This window comes from Xenopus tropicalis, chromosome 6 (genome assembly GCF_000004195.4).
Source record: "Xenopus tropicalis strain Nigerian chromosome 6, UCB_Xtro_10.0, whole genome shotgun sequence".
Taxonomy (NCBI): Eukaryota; Metazoa; Chordata; class Amphibia; order Anura; family Pipidae; genus Xenopus; species Xenopus tropicalis.
The window spans coordinates 153,056,510-153,071,001 of NC_030682.2; positions in this window are offsets into that span (position 1 = coordinate 153,056,510).

Genomic DNA, 14,492 nt, shown 5'->3' on the forward strand with positions numbered 1-14,492 from the left:
CAGGGGTCGGTCTCCCCCAGCGAGTAAGGTCTGTCAGGCTGCTGCCTCGTGTTACAGTGTTTCAGGGGTCGGTCTCCCCCAGCGAGTCAGGTCTGTCAGGCTGCTGCCTCGTGTTACACTGTTTCAGGGGTCGGTCTCCCCCAGCGAGTCAGGTCTGTCAGGCTGCTGCCTCGTGTTACACTGTTTCAGGGGTCGGTCTCCCCCAGCGAGTCAGGTCTGTCAGGCTGCTGCCTTGTGTTACACTGTTTCAGGGGTCGGTCTCCCCCAGCGAGTCAGGTCTGTCAGGCTGCTGCCTTGTGTTACAGTGTTTCAGGGGTCGGTCTCCCCCAGCGAGTCAGGTCTGTCAGGCTGCTGCCCTGTGTTACAGTGTTTCAGGGGTCAGTCTCCCCCAGCGAGTTCAGGTCTGTCAGGCTGCTCCTTGTGTTACACTGTTTCAGGGGTCAGTCTCCCCCAGCGAGTCAGGTCTGTCAGGCTGCTGCCTTGTGTTACACTGTTTCAGGGGTCGGTCTCCCCCAGCGAGTCAGGTCTGTCAGGCTGCTGCCCTGTGTTACAGTGTTTCAGGGGTCGGTCTCCCCCAGCGAGTCAGGTCTGTCAGGCTGCTGCCTTGTGTTACAGTGTTTTCAGGGGTCAGTCTCCCCAGTGAGTCAGGTCTGTCAGGCTGCTGCCTTGTGTTACAGTGTTTCAGGGGTCGGTCTCCCCCAGCGAGTCAGGTCTGTCAGGCTGCTGCCTTGTGTTACACTGTTTCAGGGGTCAGTCTCCCCCAGCGAGTCAGGTCTGTCAGGCTGTTGCCTTGTGTTACACTGTTTCAGGGGTCGGTCTCCCCCAGCGAGTCAGGTCTGTCAGGCTGCTGCCTTGTGTTACAGTGTTTCAGGGGTCGGTCTCCCCCAGCGAGTCAGGTCTGTCAGGCTGCTGCCTTGTGTTACAGTGTTTCAGGGGTCAGTCTCCCCAGCGAGTCAGGTCTGTCAGGCTGCTGCCTTGTGTTACAGTGTTTCAGGGGTCGGTCTCCCCCAGCGAGTCAGGTCTGTCAGGCTGCTGCCTTGTGTTACACTGTTTCAGGGGACGGTCTCCCCCAGCGAGTCAGGTCTGTAAGGCTGCTGCCTTGTGTTACACTGTTTCAGGGGTCGGTCTCCCCCAGCGAGTCAGGTCTGTCAGGCTGCTGCCTTGTGTTACACTGTTTCAGAGTTTCAGTCTCCCCCAGTGAGTCAGGTCTGTCAGGCTGCTGCCTTGTGTTACAGTGTTTCAGGGGTCAGTCTCCCCCAGTGAGTCAGGTCTGTCAGGCTGCTCCTTGTGTTACACTGTTTCAGGGGTCAGTCTCCCCCAGCGAGTCAGGTCTGTCAGGCTGCTGCCTTGTGTTACACTGTTTCAGAGTTCAGTCTCCCCCAGCGAGTCAGGTCTGTCAGGCTGCTGCCTTGTGTTACACTGTTTCAGGGGTCAGTCTCCCCCAGCGAGTCAGGTCTGTCAGGCTGCTGCCTTGTGTTACACTGTTTCAGGGGTCAGTCTCCCCCAGCGAGTCAGGTCTGTCAGGCTGCTGCCTTGTGTTACACTGTTTCAGGGGTCAGTCTCCCCCAGCGAGTCAGGTCTGTCAGGCTGCTGCCTTGTGTTACACTGTTTCAGGGGTCAGTCTCCCCCAGCGAGTCAGGTCTGTCAGGCTGCTGCCTTGTGTTACACTGTTTCAGAGTTCAGTCTCCCCCAGTGAGTCAGGTCTGTCAGGCTGCTGCCTTGTGTTACAGTGTTTCAGGGGTCAGTCTCCCCCAGTGAGTCAGGTCTGTCAGGCTGCTGCCTTGTGTTACACTGTTTCAGGGGTCAGTCTCCCCCAGTGAGTCAGGTCTGTCAGGCTGCTCCTTGTGTTACACTGTTTCAGGGGTCAGTCTCCCCCAGCGAGTCAGGTCTGTCAGGCTGCTGCCTTGTGTTACACTGTTTCAGAGTTCAGTCTCCCCCAGCGAGTCAGGTCTGTCAGGCTGCTGCCTTGTGTTACACTGTTTCAGGGGTCAGTCTCCCCCAGCGAGTCAGGTCTGTCAGGCTGCTGCCTTGTGTTACACTGTTTCAGGGGTCAGTCTCCCCCAGCGAGTCAGGTCTGTCAGGCTGCTGCCTTGTGTTACACTGTTTCAGGGGTCAGTCTCCCCCAGCGAGTCAGGTCTGTCAGGCTGCTGCCTTGTGTTACACTGTTTCAGGGGTCAGTCTCCCCCAGCGAGTCAGGTCTGTCAGGCTGCTGCCCTGTGTTACACTGTTTCAGGGGTCAGTCTCCCCCAGCGAGTCAGGTCTGTCAGGCTGCTGCCCTGTGTTACACTGTTTCAGGGGTCAGTCTCCCCCAGCGAGTCAGGTCTGTCAGGCTGCTGCCTTGTGTTACACTGTTTCAGGGGTCAGTCTCCCCCAGCGAGTCAGGTCTGTCAGGCTGCTGCCCTGTGTTACACTGTTTCAGGGGTCAGTCTCCCCCAGCGAGTCAGGTCTGTCAGGCTGCTGCCTTGTATTACACTGTTTCAGGGGTCAGTCTCCCCCAGCGAGTCAGGTCTGTCAGGCTGCTGCCTTGTGTTACACTGTTTCAGGGGTCAGTCTCCCCCAGCGAGTCAGGTCTGTCAGGCTGCTGCCTTGTGTTACAGTGTTTCAGGGGTCAGTCTCCCCCAGCGAGTCAGGTCTGTCAGGCTGCTGCCCTGTGTTACACTGTTTCAGGGGTCAGTCTCCCCCAGCGAGTCAGGTCTGTCAGGCTGCTGCCCTGTGTTACACTGTTTCAGGGGTCAGTCTCCCCCAGCGAGTCAGGTCTGTCAGGCTGCTGCCCTGTGTTACACTGTTTCAGGGGTCAGTCTCCCCCAGCGAGTCAGGTCTGTCAGGCTGCTGCCCTGTGTTACACTGTTTCAGGGGTCAGTCTCCCCCAGCGAGTCAGGTCTGTCAGGCTGCTGCCTTGTGTTACAGTGTTTCAGGGGTCAGTCTCCCCAGCGAGTCAGGTCTGTCAGGCTGTTGCCTTGTGTTACACTGTTTCAGGGGTCAGTCTCCCCCAGCGAGTCAGGTCTGTCAGGCTGCTGCCTTGTGTTACACTGTTTCAGGGGTCAGTCTCCCCCAGCGAGTCAGGTCTGTCAGGCTGCTGCCTTGTGTTACACTGTTTCAGGGGTCAGTCTCCCCCAGCGAGTCAGGTCTGTCAGGCTGCTGCCTTGTGTTACACTGTTTCAGGGGTCAGTCTCCCCCAGCGAGTCAGGTCTGTCAGGCTGCTGCCTTGTGTTACACTGTTTCAGAGTTCAGTCTCCCCCAGTGAGTCAGGTCTGTCAGGCTGCTGCCTTGTGTTACAGTGTTTCAGGGGTCAGTCTCCCCCAGTGAGTCAGGTCTGTCAGGCTGCTCCTTGTGTTACACTGTTTCAGGGGTCAGTCTCCCCCAGCGAGTCAGGTCTGTCAGGCTGCTGCCTTGTGTTACACTGTTTCAGAGTTCAGTCTCCCCCAGCGAGTCAGGTCTGTCAGGCTGCTGCCTTGTGTTACACTGTTTCAGGGGTCAGTCTCCCCCAGCGAGTCAGGTCTGTCAGGCTGCTGCCTTGTGTTACACTGTTTCAGGGGTCAGTCTCCCCCAGCGAGTCAGGTCTGTCAGGCTGCTGCCTTGTGTTACACTGTTTCAGGGGTCAGTCTCCCCCAGCGAGTCAGGTCTGTCAGGCTGCTGCCTTGTGTTACACTGTTTCAGGGGTCAGTCTCCCCCAGCGAGTCAGGTCTGTCAGGCTGCTGCCCTGTGTTACACTGTTTCAGGGGTCAGTCTCCCCCAGCGAGTCAGGTCTGTCAGGCTGCTGCCTGTGTTACACTGTTTCAGGGGTCAGTCTCCCCCAGCGAGTCAGGTCTGTCAGGCTGCTGCCTTGTGTTACACTGTTTCAGGGGTCAGTCTCCCCCAGCGAGTCAGGTCTGTCAGGCTGCTGCCCTGTGTTACACTGTTTCAGGGGTCAGTCTCCCCCAGCGAGTCAGGTCTGTCAGGCTGCTGCCTTGTGTTACACTGTTTCAGGGGTCAGTCTCCCCCAGCGAGTCAGGTCTGTCAGGCTGCTGCCTTGTGTTACACTGTTTCAGGGGTCAGTCTCCCCCAGCGAGTCAGGTCTGTCAGGCTGCTGCCTTGTGTTACAGTGTTTCAGGGGTCAGTCTCCCCCAGCGAGTCAGGTCTGTCAGGCTGCTGCCCTTGTGTTACACTGTTTCAGGGGTCAGTCTCCCCCAGCGAGTCAGGTCTGTCAGGCTGCTGCCTGTGTTACACTGTTTCAGGGGTCAGTCTCCCCCAGCGAGTCAGGTCTGTCAGGCTGCTGCCCTTGTGTTACACTGTTTCAGGGGTCAGTCTCCCCCAGCGAGTCAGGTCTGTCAGGCTGCTGCCTTGTGTTACACTGTTTCAGGGGTCAGTCTCCCCCAGCGAGTCAGGTCTGTCAGGCTGCTGCCTTGTGTTACAGTGTTTCAGGGGTCAGTCTCCCCCAGCGAGTCAGGTCTGTCAGGCTGCTGCCTTGTGTTACAGTGTTTCAGGGGTCAGTCTCCCCCAGCGAGTCAGGTCTGTCAGGCTGCTGCCTTGTGTTACACTGTTTCAGGGGTCAGTCTCCCCCAGCGAGTCAGGTCTGTCAGGCTGCTGCCTTGTGTTACACTGTTTCAGGGGTCAGTCTCCCCCAGCGAGTCAGGTCTGTCAGGCTGCTGCCTTGTGTTACACTGTTTCAGGGGTCAGTCTCCCCCAGCGAGTCAGGTCTGTCAGGCTGCTGCCTTGTGTTACACTGTTTCAGGGGTCAGTCTCCCCCAGCGAGTCAGGTCTGTCAGGCTGCTGCCTTGTGTTACACTGCTTCAGGGGTCAGTCTCCCCCAGCGAGTCAGGTCTGTCAGGCTGCTGCCTTGTGTTACACTGTTTCAGGGGTCAGTCTCCCCCAGCGAGTCAGGTCTGTCAGGCTGCTGCCTTGTGTTACACTGTTTCAGGGGTCAGTCTCCCCCAGCGAGTCAGGTCTGTCAGGCTGCTGCCTTGTGTTACACTGTTCAGGGGTCAGTCTCCCCCAGCGAGTCAGGTCTGTCAGGCTGCTGCCTTGTGTTACACTGTTCAGGGGTCAGTCTCCCCCAGCGAGTCAGGTCTGTCAGGCTGCTGCCTTGTGTTACACTGTTTCAGGGGTCAGTCTCCCCCAGCGAGTCAGGTCTGTCAGGCTGCTGCCTTGTGTTACAGTGTTTCAGGGGTCAGTCTCCCCCAGCGAGTCAGGTCTGTCAGGCTGCTGCCTTGTGTTACACTGTTTCAGGGGTCAGTCTCCCCCAGCGAGTCAGGTCTGTCAGGCTGCTGCCTTGTGTTACAGTGTTTCAGGGGTCAGTCTCCCCCAGCGAGTCAGGTCTGTCAGGCTGCTGCCTTGTGTTACACTGTTTCAGGGGTCAGTCTCCCCCAGCGAGTCAGGTCTGTCAGGCTGCTGCCTTGTGTTACACTGTTTCAGGGGTCAGTCTCCCCCAGCGAGTCAGGTCTGTCAGGCTGCTGCCTTGTGTTACACTGTTTCAGGGGTCAGTCTCCCCCAGCGAGTCAGGTCTGTCAGGCTGCTGCCTTGTGTTACACTGTTTCAGGGGTCAGTCTCCCCCAGCGAGTCAGGTCTGTCAGGCTGCTGCCTTGTGTTACACTGTTTCAGGGGTCAGTCTCCCCCAGCGAGTCAGGTCTGTCAGGCTGCTGCCTTGTGTTACACTGTTTCAGGGGTCAGTCTCCCCCAGCGAGTCAGGTCTGTCAGGCTGCCGCCTTGTGTTACACTGTTTCAGGGGTCGTCTCCCCAGCGAGTCAGGTCTGTCAGGCTGCGCCTTGTTACACTGTTTCAGGGTCGTCTCCCCCAGCGAGTCAGGTCTGTCAGGCTGCTGCCTTGTGTTACACTGTTTCAGGGGTCGTCTCCCCCAGCGAGTCAGGTCTGTCAGGCTGCTGCCTTGTGTTACACGTGTTTCAGGGGTCAGTCTCCCCCAGCGAGTCAGGTCTGTCAGGCTGCTGCCTTGTGTTACACTGTTTCAGGGGTCAGTCTCCCCCAGCGAGTCAGGTCTGTCAGGCTGCTGCCTTGTGTTACACTGTTTCAGGGGTCAGTCTCCCCCAGCGAGTCAGGTCTGTCAGGCTGCTGCCTGTGTTACACTGTTTCAGGGGTCAGTCTCCCCCAGCGAGTCAGGTCTGTCAGGCTGCTGCCCTGTGTTACAGTGTTTCAGGGTCAGTCTCCCCAGCGAGTCAGGTCTGTCAGGCTGCTGCCTTGTGTTACAGTGTTTCAGGGGTCAGTCTCCCCCAGCGAGTCAGGTCTGTCAGGCTGCTGCCCTGTGTTACACTGTTTCAGGGTCAGTCTCCCCCAGCGAGTCAGGTCTGTCAGGCTGCTGCCTTGTGTTACATTGTTTCAGGGGTCAGTCTCCCCCAGCGAGTCAGGTCTGTCAGGCTGCTGCCTTGTGTTACACTGTTTCAGGGGTCAGTCTCCCCCAGTGAGTCAGGTCTGTCAGGCTGCTGCCTTGTGTTACATTGTTTCAGGGGTCAGTCTCCCCAGCGAGTCAGGTCTGTCAGGCTGCTGCCTTGTGTTACACTGTTTCAGGGGTCAGTCTCCCCCAGCGAGTCAGGTCTGTCAGGCTGCTGCCTTGTGTTACACTGTTTCAGGGGTCAGTCTCCCCCAGCGAGTCAGGTCTGTCAGGCTGCTGCCTTGTGTTACACTGTTTCAGGGGTCGGTCTCCCCCAGCGAGTCAGGCCTGTCAGGCTGCTGCCTTGTGTTACACTGTTTCAGGAGTCAGTCTCCCCCAGCGAGTCAGGTCTTTCAGGATGCTGCCTTGTGTTACAGTGTTTCAGGGTCAGTCTGCCCCAGCGAGTCAGGTCTGTCAGGCTGCTGCCTTGTGTTACACTGTTTCAGGAGTCAGTCTCCCCCAGCGAGTCAGGTCTTTCAGGATGCTGCCTTGTGTTACAGTGTTTCAGGGGTCGGTCTCCCCCAGTGAGTCAGGTCTGTCAGGCTGCTGCCTTGTGTTACACTGTTTCAGGGGTCAGTCTGCCCCAGCGAGTCAGGTCTGTCAGGCTGCTGCCTTGTGTTACAGTGTTTCAGGGGTCGGTCTCCCCCAGTGAGTCAGGTCTGTCAGGCTGCTGCCTTGTGTTACACTGTTTCAGGGGTCAGTCTCCCCCAGCGAGTCAGGTCTGTCAGGCTGTTGCCTTGTGTTACACTGTTTCAGGGGTCAGTCTCCCCCAGCGAGTCAGGTCTGTCAGGCTGCTGCCTTGTGTTACACTGTTTCAGGAGTCAGTCTCCCCCAGAGAGTCAGGTCTGTCAGGCTGTTGCCTTGTGTTACAGTGTTTCAGGGGTCAGTCTCCCCCAGCGAGTCAGGTCTGTCAGGCTGCTCCTTGTGTTACACTGTTTCAGGGGTCAGTCTCCCCCAGCGAGTCAGGTCTGTCAGGCTGCTGCCCTGTGTTACACTGTTTCAGGGGTCAGTCTCCCCCAGCGAGTCAGGTCTGTCAGGCTGCTGCCTTGTGTTACAGTGTTTCAGGGGTCAGTCTCCCCCAGCGAGTCAGGTCTGTCAGGCTGCTCCTTGTGTTACACTGTTTCAGGGGTCAGTCTCCCCCAGCGAGTCAGGTCTGTCAGGCTGCTCCTTGTGTTACAGTGTTTCAGGGGTCAGTCTCCCCCAGTGAGTCAGGTCTGTCAGGCTGCTGCCTTGTGTTACAGTGTTTCAGGGGTCAGTCTCCCCCAGCGAGTCAGGTCTGTCAGGCTGCTGCCCTGTGTTACACTGTTTCAGGGTCAGTCTCCCCCAGTGAGTCAGGTCTGTCAGGCTGCTGCCCTGTGTTACACTGTTTCAGGGTCCAGTCTCCCCCAGCGAGTCAGGTCTGTCAGGCTGCTGCCCTGTGTTACACTGTTTCAGGGGTCAGTCTCCCCCAGCGAGTCAGGTCTGTCAGGCTGCTGCCCTGTGTTACACTGTTTCAGGGGTCAGTCTCCCCAGCGAGTCAGGTCTGTCAGGCTGCTGCCCTGTGTTACACTGTTTCAGGGGTCAGTCTCCCCCAGCGAGTCAGGTCTGTCAGGCTGCTGCCCTGTGTTACACTGTTTCAGGGGTCAGTCTCCCCCAGCGAGTCAGGTCTGTCGGGCTGCCTCCTTGTGTTACAGTGTTTCAGGGGTCAGTCTCCCCCAGCGAGTCAGGTCTGTCAGGCTGCTGCCCTGTGTTACACTGTTTCAGGGGTCAGTCTCCCCCAGCGAGTCAGGTCTGTCAGGCTGCTGCCTTGTGTTACACTGTTTCAGGGGTCAGTCTCCCCCAGCGAGTCAGGTCTGTCAGGCTGCTGCCTTGTGTTACAGTGTTTCAGGGGTCAGTCTCCCCCAGCGAGTCAGGTCTGTCGGGCTGCTCCTTGTGTTACAGTGTTTCAGGGGTCAGTCTCCCCCAGCGAGTCAGGTCTGTCAGGCTGCTGCCTTGTGTTACAGTGTTTCAGGGGTCAGTCTCCCCCAGCGAGTCAGGTCTGTCAGGCTGCTGCCTTGTGTTACACTGTTTCAGGGGTCAGTCTCCCCCAGCGAGTCAGGTCTGTCAGGCTGCTGCCTTGTGTTACACTGTTTCAGGGGTCAGTCTCCCCAGCGAGTCAGGTCTGTCAGGCTGCTGCCTTGTGTTACAGTGTTTCAGGGGTCAGTCTCCCCCAGCGAGTCAGGTTCTGTCAGGCTGCCGCCTTGTGTTACAGTGTTTCAGGGGTCAGTCTCCCCCAGCGAGTCAGGTCTGTCAGGCTGCCGCCTTGTGTTACACTGTTTCAGGGGTCAGTCTCCCTCAGCGAGTCAGGGCTGTCAGGCTGCCGCCTTGTGTTACACTGTTTCAGGGGTCAGTCTCCCCCAGCGAGTCAGGTCTGTCAGGCTGCCGCCTTGTGTTACAGTGTTTCAGGGGTCAGTCTCCCCCAGCGAGTCAGGTCTGTCAGGCTGCCGCCTTGTGTTACACTGTTTCAGGGGTCAGTCTCCCTCAGCGAGTCAGGTCTGTCAGGCTGCTGCCTTGTGTTACACTGTTTCAGGGGTCAGTCTCCCCCAGTGAGTCAGGCCTGTCAGGCTGCTGCCTTGTGTTACACTGTTTCAGGGGTCAGTCTCCCCCAGCGAGTCAGGTCTGTCAGGCTGCTGCCTTGTGTTACAGTGTTTCAGGGGTCAGTCTCCCCCAGCGAGTCAGGTCTGTCAGGCTGCCGCCTTGTGTTACACTGTTTCAGGGGTCAGTCTCCCTCAGCGAGTCAGGGCTGTCAGGCTGCCGCCTTGTGTTACACTGTTTCAGGGGTCGGTCTCCCCTAGCGAGTCAGGTCTGTCAGGCTGCTGCCTTGTGTTACACTGTTTCAGGGGTCGGTCTCCCTAGCGAGTCAGGTCTGTCAGGCTGCTGCCTTGTGTTACACTGTTTCAGGGGTCGGTCTCCCCCAGCGAGTCAGGTCTGTCAGGCTGCTGCCTTGTGTTACACTGTTTCAGGAGTCGGTCTCCCCCAGCGAGTCAGGTCTGTCAGGCTGCTGCCCTGTGTTACACTGTTTCAGGAGTCAGTCTCCCCCAGCGAGTCAGGTCTGTCAGGCTGCTGCCTTGTGTTACACTGTTTCAGGGGTCGGTCTCCCCCAGCGAGTCAGGTCTGTCAGGCTGCTGCCTTGTGTTACACTGTTTCAGGAGTCGGTCTCCCCCAGCGAGTCAGGTCTGTCAGGCTGCTGCCCTGTGTTACACTGTTTCAGGAGTCAGTCTCCCCCAGCGAGTCAGGTCTGTCAGGCTGCTGCCTTGTGTTACAGTGTTTCAGGGGTCAGTCTCCCCCAGTGAGTCAGGTCTGTCAGGCTGCTGCCTTGTGTTACAGTGTTTCAGGGGTCAGTCTCCCCCAGCGAGTCAGGTCTGTCGGGCTGCTCCTTGTGTTACTGTGTTTCAGGGGTCAGTCTCCCCCAGCGAGTCAGGTCTGTCAGGCTGCTGCCTTGTGTTACACTGTTTCAGGGGTCAGTCTCCCCCAGCGAGTCAGGTCTGTCAGGCTGCTGCCCTGTGTTACACTGTTTCAGGGGTCAGTCTCCCCCAGCGAGTCAGGTCTGTCAGGCTGCTGCCCTGTGTTACACTGTTTCAGGGGTCAGTCTCCCCCAGCGAGTCAGGTCTGTCAGGCTGCTGCCCTGTGTTACACTGTTTCAGGGGTCAGTCTCCCCCAGCGAGTCAGGTCTGTCAGGCTGCCGCCCTGTGTTACACTGTTTCAGGGGTCAGTCTCCCCCAGCGAGTCAGGTCTGTCAGGCTGCCGCCTTGTGTTACACTGTTTCAGGGGTCAGTCTGCCCCAGCGAGTCAGGTCTGTCAGGCTGCTGCCTTGTGTTACAGTGTTTCAGGGGTCAGTCTCCCCCAGCGAGTCAGGTCTGTCAGGCTGCCGCCTTGTGTTACACTGTTTCAGGGGTCAGTCTCCCCCAGCGAGTCAGGTCTGTCAGGCTGCTGCCCTGTGTTACACTGCTTCAGGGGTCAGTCTCCCCCAGCGAGTCAGGTCTGTCAGGCTGTTGCCTTGTGTTACAGTGTTTCAGGGGTCAGTCTCCCCCAGCGAGTCAGGTCTGTCAGGCTGCTGCCCTGTGTTACACTGCTTCAGGGGTCAGTCTCCCCCAGCGAGTCAGGTCTGTCAGGCTGCTGCCTTGTGTTACACTGTTTCAGGGTCAGTCTCCCCCAGCGAGTCAGGTCTGTCAGGCTGCTGCCCTGTGTTACACTGTTTCAGGGTCAGTCTCCCCCAGCGAGTCAGGTCTGTCGGGCTGCTCCTTGTGTTACAGTGTTTCAGGGGTCAGTCTCCCCCAGCGAGTCAGGTCTGTCAGGCTGCCGCCTTGTGTTACACTGTTTCAGGGGTCAGTCTCCCCCAGCGAGTCAGGTCTGTCAGGCTGCTGCCCTGTGTTACACTGCTTCAGGGGTCAGTCTCCCCCAGCGAGTCAGGTCTGTCAGGCTGTTGCCTTGTGTTACAGTGTTTCAGGGGTCAGTCTCCCCCAGCGAGTCAGGTCTGTCAGGCTGCTGCCCTGTGTTACACTGTTTCAGGGGTCAGTCTCCCCCAGCGAGTCAGGTCTGTCAGGCTGCTCCTTGTGTTACAGCGTTTCAGGGGTCAGTCTCCCCCAGCGAGTCAGGTCTGTCAGGCTGCTGCCTTGTGTTACAGTGTTTCAGGGGTCAGTCTCCCCCAGCGAGTCAGGTCTGTCAGGCTGCTGCCTTGTGTTACATTGTTTCAGGGGTCAGTCTCCCCCAGCGAGTCAGGTCTGTCAGGCTGTTGCCTTGTGTTACAGTGTTTCAGGGGTCAGTCTCCCCCAGCGAGTCAGGTCTGTCAGGCTGCTGCCCTGTGTTACACTGTTTCAGGGGTCAGTCTCCCCCAGCGAGTCAGGTCTGTCAGGCTGCTGCCTTGTGTTACAGTGTTTCAGGGGTCAGTCTCCCCCAGCGAGTCAGGTCTGTCAGGCTGCTGCCTTGTGTTACAGTGTTTCAGGGGTCAGTCTCCCCCAGCGAGTCAGGTCTGTCAGGCTGCTGCCTTGTGTTACACTGTTTCAGGGGTCAGTCTCCCCCAGCGAGTCAGGTCTGTCAGGCTGCTGCCTTGTGTTACAGTGTTTCAGGGGTCAGTCTCCCCCAGCGAGTCAGGTCTGTCAGGCTGCCGCCTTGTGTTACAGTGTTTCAGGGGTCAGTCTCCCCCAGCGAGTCAGGTCTGTCAGGCTGCCGCCTTGTGTTACAGTGTTTCAGGGGTCGGTCTCCCTCAGCGAGTCAGGGCTGTCAGGCTGCCGCCTTGTGTTACACTGTTTCAGGGGTCGGTCTCCCCCAGTGAGTCAGGGCTGTCAGGCTGCCGCCTTGTGTTACACTGTTTCAGGGGTCGGTCTCCCCCAGCGAGTCAGGTCTGTCAGGCTGCTGCCTTGTGTTACACTGTTTCAGGGGTCAGTCTCCCCCAGTGAGTCAGGTCTGTCAGGCTGCCGCCTTGTGTTACACTGTTTCAGGGGTCAGTCTCCCCCAGTGAGTCAGGTCTGTCAGGCTGCTGCCTTGTGTTACACTGTTTCAGGGGTCGGTCTCCCCCAGCGAGTCAGGTCTGTCAGGCTGCTGCCCTGTGTTACACTGTTTCAGGGGTCGGTCTCCCCCAGTGAGTCAGGGCTGTCAGGCTGCCGCCTTGTGTTACACTGTTTCAGGGGTCGGTCTCCCCCAGCGAGTCAGGTCTGTCAGGCTGCTGCCTTGTGTTACACTGTTTCAGGGGTCGGTCTCCCCCAGCGAGTCAGGTCTGTCAGGCTGCTGCCCTGTGTTACACTGTTTCAGGGGTCGGTCTCCCCCAGTGAGTCAGGGCTGTCAGGCTGCCGCCTTGTGTTACAGTGTTTCAGGGGTCGGTCTCCCCCAGCGAGTCAGGTCTGTCAGGCTGCTGCCTTGTGTTACACTGTTTCAGGGGTCGGTCTCCCCCAGCGAGTCAGGTCTGTCAGGCTGCTCCTTGTGTTACACTGTTTCAGGGGTCGGTCTCCCCCAGCGAGTCAGGTCTGTCAGGCTGCTGCCTTGTGTTACACTGTTTCAGGGGTCAGTCTCCCCCAGCGAGTCAGGTCTGTCAGGCTGCCGCCCTGTGTTACACTGTTTCAGGGGTCAGTCTCCCCCAGCGAGTCAGGTCTGTCAGGCTGCCGCCCTGTGTTACACTGTTTCAGGGGTCAGTCTCCCCCAGCGAGTCAGGTCTGTCAGGCTGCCGCCTTGTGTTACACTGTTTCAGGGGTCAGTCTCCCCCAGCGAGTCAGGTCTGTCAGGCTGCTGCCCTGTGTTACACTGTTTCAGGGGTCAGTCTCCCCCAGCGAGTCAGGTCTGTCAGGCTGCTGCCCTGTGTTACACTGTTTCAGGAGTCGGTCTCCCCCAGCGAGTCAGGTCTGTCAGGCTGCTGCCCTGTGTTACACTGTTTCAGGGGTCAGTCTCCCCCAGCGAGTCAGGTCTGTCAGGCTGCTGCCCTGTGTTACACTGTTTCAGGGGTCAGTCTCCCCCAGCGAGTCAGGTCTGTCAGGCTGCTGCCCTGTGTTACACTGCTTCAGGGGTCAGTCTCCCCCAGCGAGTCAGGTCTGTCAGGCTGTTGCCTTGTGTTACAGTGTTTCAGGGGTCAGTCTCCCCCAGCGAGTCAGGTCTGTCAGGCTGCTGCCCTGTGTTACACTGTTTCAGGGGTCAGTCTCCCCCAGCGAGTCAGGTCTGTCGGGCTGCTCCTTGTGTTACAGTGTTTCAGGGGTCAGTCTCCCCCAGCGAGTCAGGTCTGTCAGGCTGCCGCCTTGTGTTACACTGTTTCAGGGGTCAGTCTCCCCCAGCGAGTCAGGTCTGTCAGGCTGCTGCCCTGTGTTACACTGCTTCAGGGGTCAGTCTCCCCCAGCGAGTCAGGTCTGTCAGGCTGTTGCCTTGTGTTACAGTGTTTCAGGGGTCAGTCTCCCCCAGCGAGTCAGGTCTGTCAGGCTGCTGCCCTGTGTTACACTGTTTCAGGGGTCAGTCTCCCCCAGCGAGTCAGGTCTGTCAGGCTGCTCCTTGTGTTACAGTGTTTCAGGGGTCAGTCTCCCCCAGCGAGTCAGGTCTGTCAGGCTGCTGCCTTGTGTTACAGTGTTTCAGGGGTCAGTCTCCCCCAGCGAGTCAGGTCTGTCAGGCTGTTGCCTTGTGTTACACTGTTTCAGGGGTCAGTCTCCCCCAGCGAGTCAGGTCTGTCAGGCTGCTGCCCTGTGTTACACTGTTTCAGGGGTCAGTCTCCCCCAGCGAGTCAGGTCTGTCAGGCTGCTGCCTTGTGTTACAGTGTTTCAGGGGTCAGTCTCCCCCAGCGAGTCAGGTCTGTCAGGCTGCTGCCTTGTGTTACAGTGTTTCAGGGGTCAGTCTCCCCCAGCGAGTCAGGTCTGTCAGGCTGCTGCCTTGTGTTACACTGTTTCAGGGGTCAGTCTCCCCCAGCGAGTCAGGTCTGTCAGGCTGCTGCCTTGTGTTACAGTGTTTCAGGGGTCAGTCTCCCCCAGCGAGTCAGGTCTGTCAGGCTGCCGCCTTGTGTTACAGTGTTTCAGGGGTCAGTCTCCCTCAGCGAGTCAGGGCTGTCAGGCTGCCGCCTTGTGTTACACTGTTTCAGGGGTCGGTCTCCCCCAGTGAGTCAGGGCTGTCAGGCTGCCGCCTTGTGTTACACTGTTTCAGGGGTCGGTCTCCCCCAGCGAGTCAGGTCTGTCAGGCTGCTGCCTTGTGTTACACTGTTTCAGGGGTCGGTCTCCCCCAGCGAGTCAGGTCTGTCAGGCTGCTGCCTTGTGTTACAGTGTTTCAGGGGTCAGTCTCCCCCAGCGAGTCAGGCCTGTCAGGCTGCTGCCTTGTGTTACACTGTTTCAGGGGTCAGTCTCCCCCAGCGAGTCAGGTCTGTCAGGCTGCTGCCTTGTGTTACAGTGTTTCAAGGGTCAGTCTCCCCCAGTGAGTCAGGTCTGTCAGGCTGCTGCCCTGTGTTACACTGTTTCAGGGGTCAGTCTCCCCCAGCGAGTCAGGTCTGTCAGGCTGCTGCCTTGTGTTACAGTGTTTCAAGGGTCAGTCTCCCCCAGTGAGTCAGGTCTGTCAGGCTGCTGCCCTGTGTTACAGTGTTTCAGGGGTCAGTCTCCCCCAGCGAGTCAGGTCTGTCAGGCTGCTGCCTTGTGTTACACTGTTTCAGGGGTCAGTCTCCCCC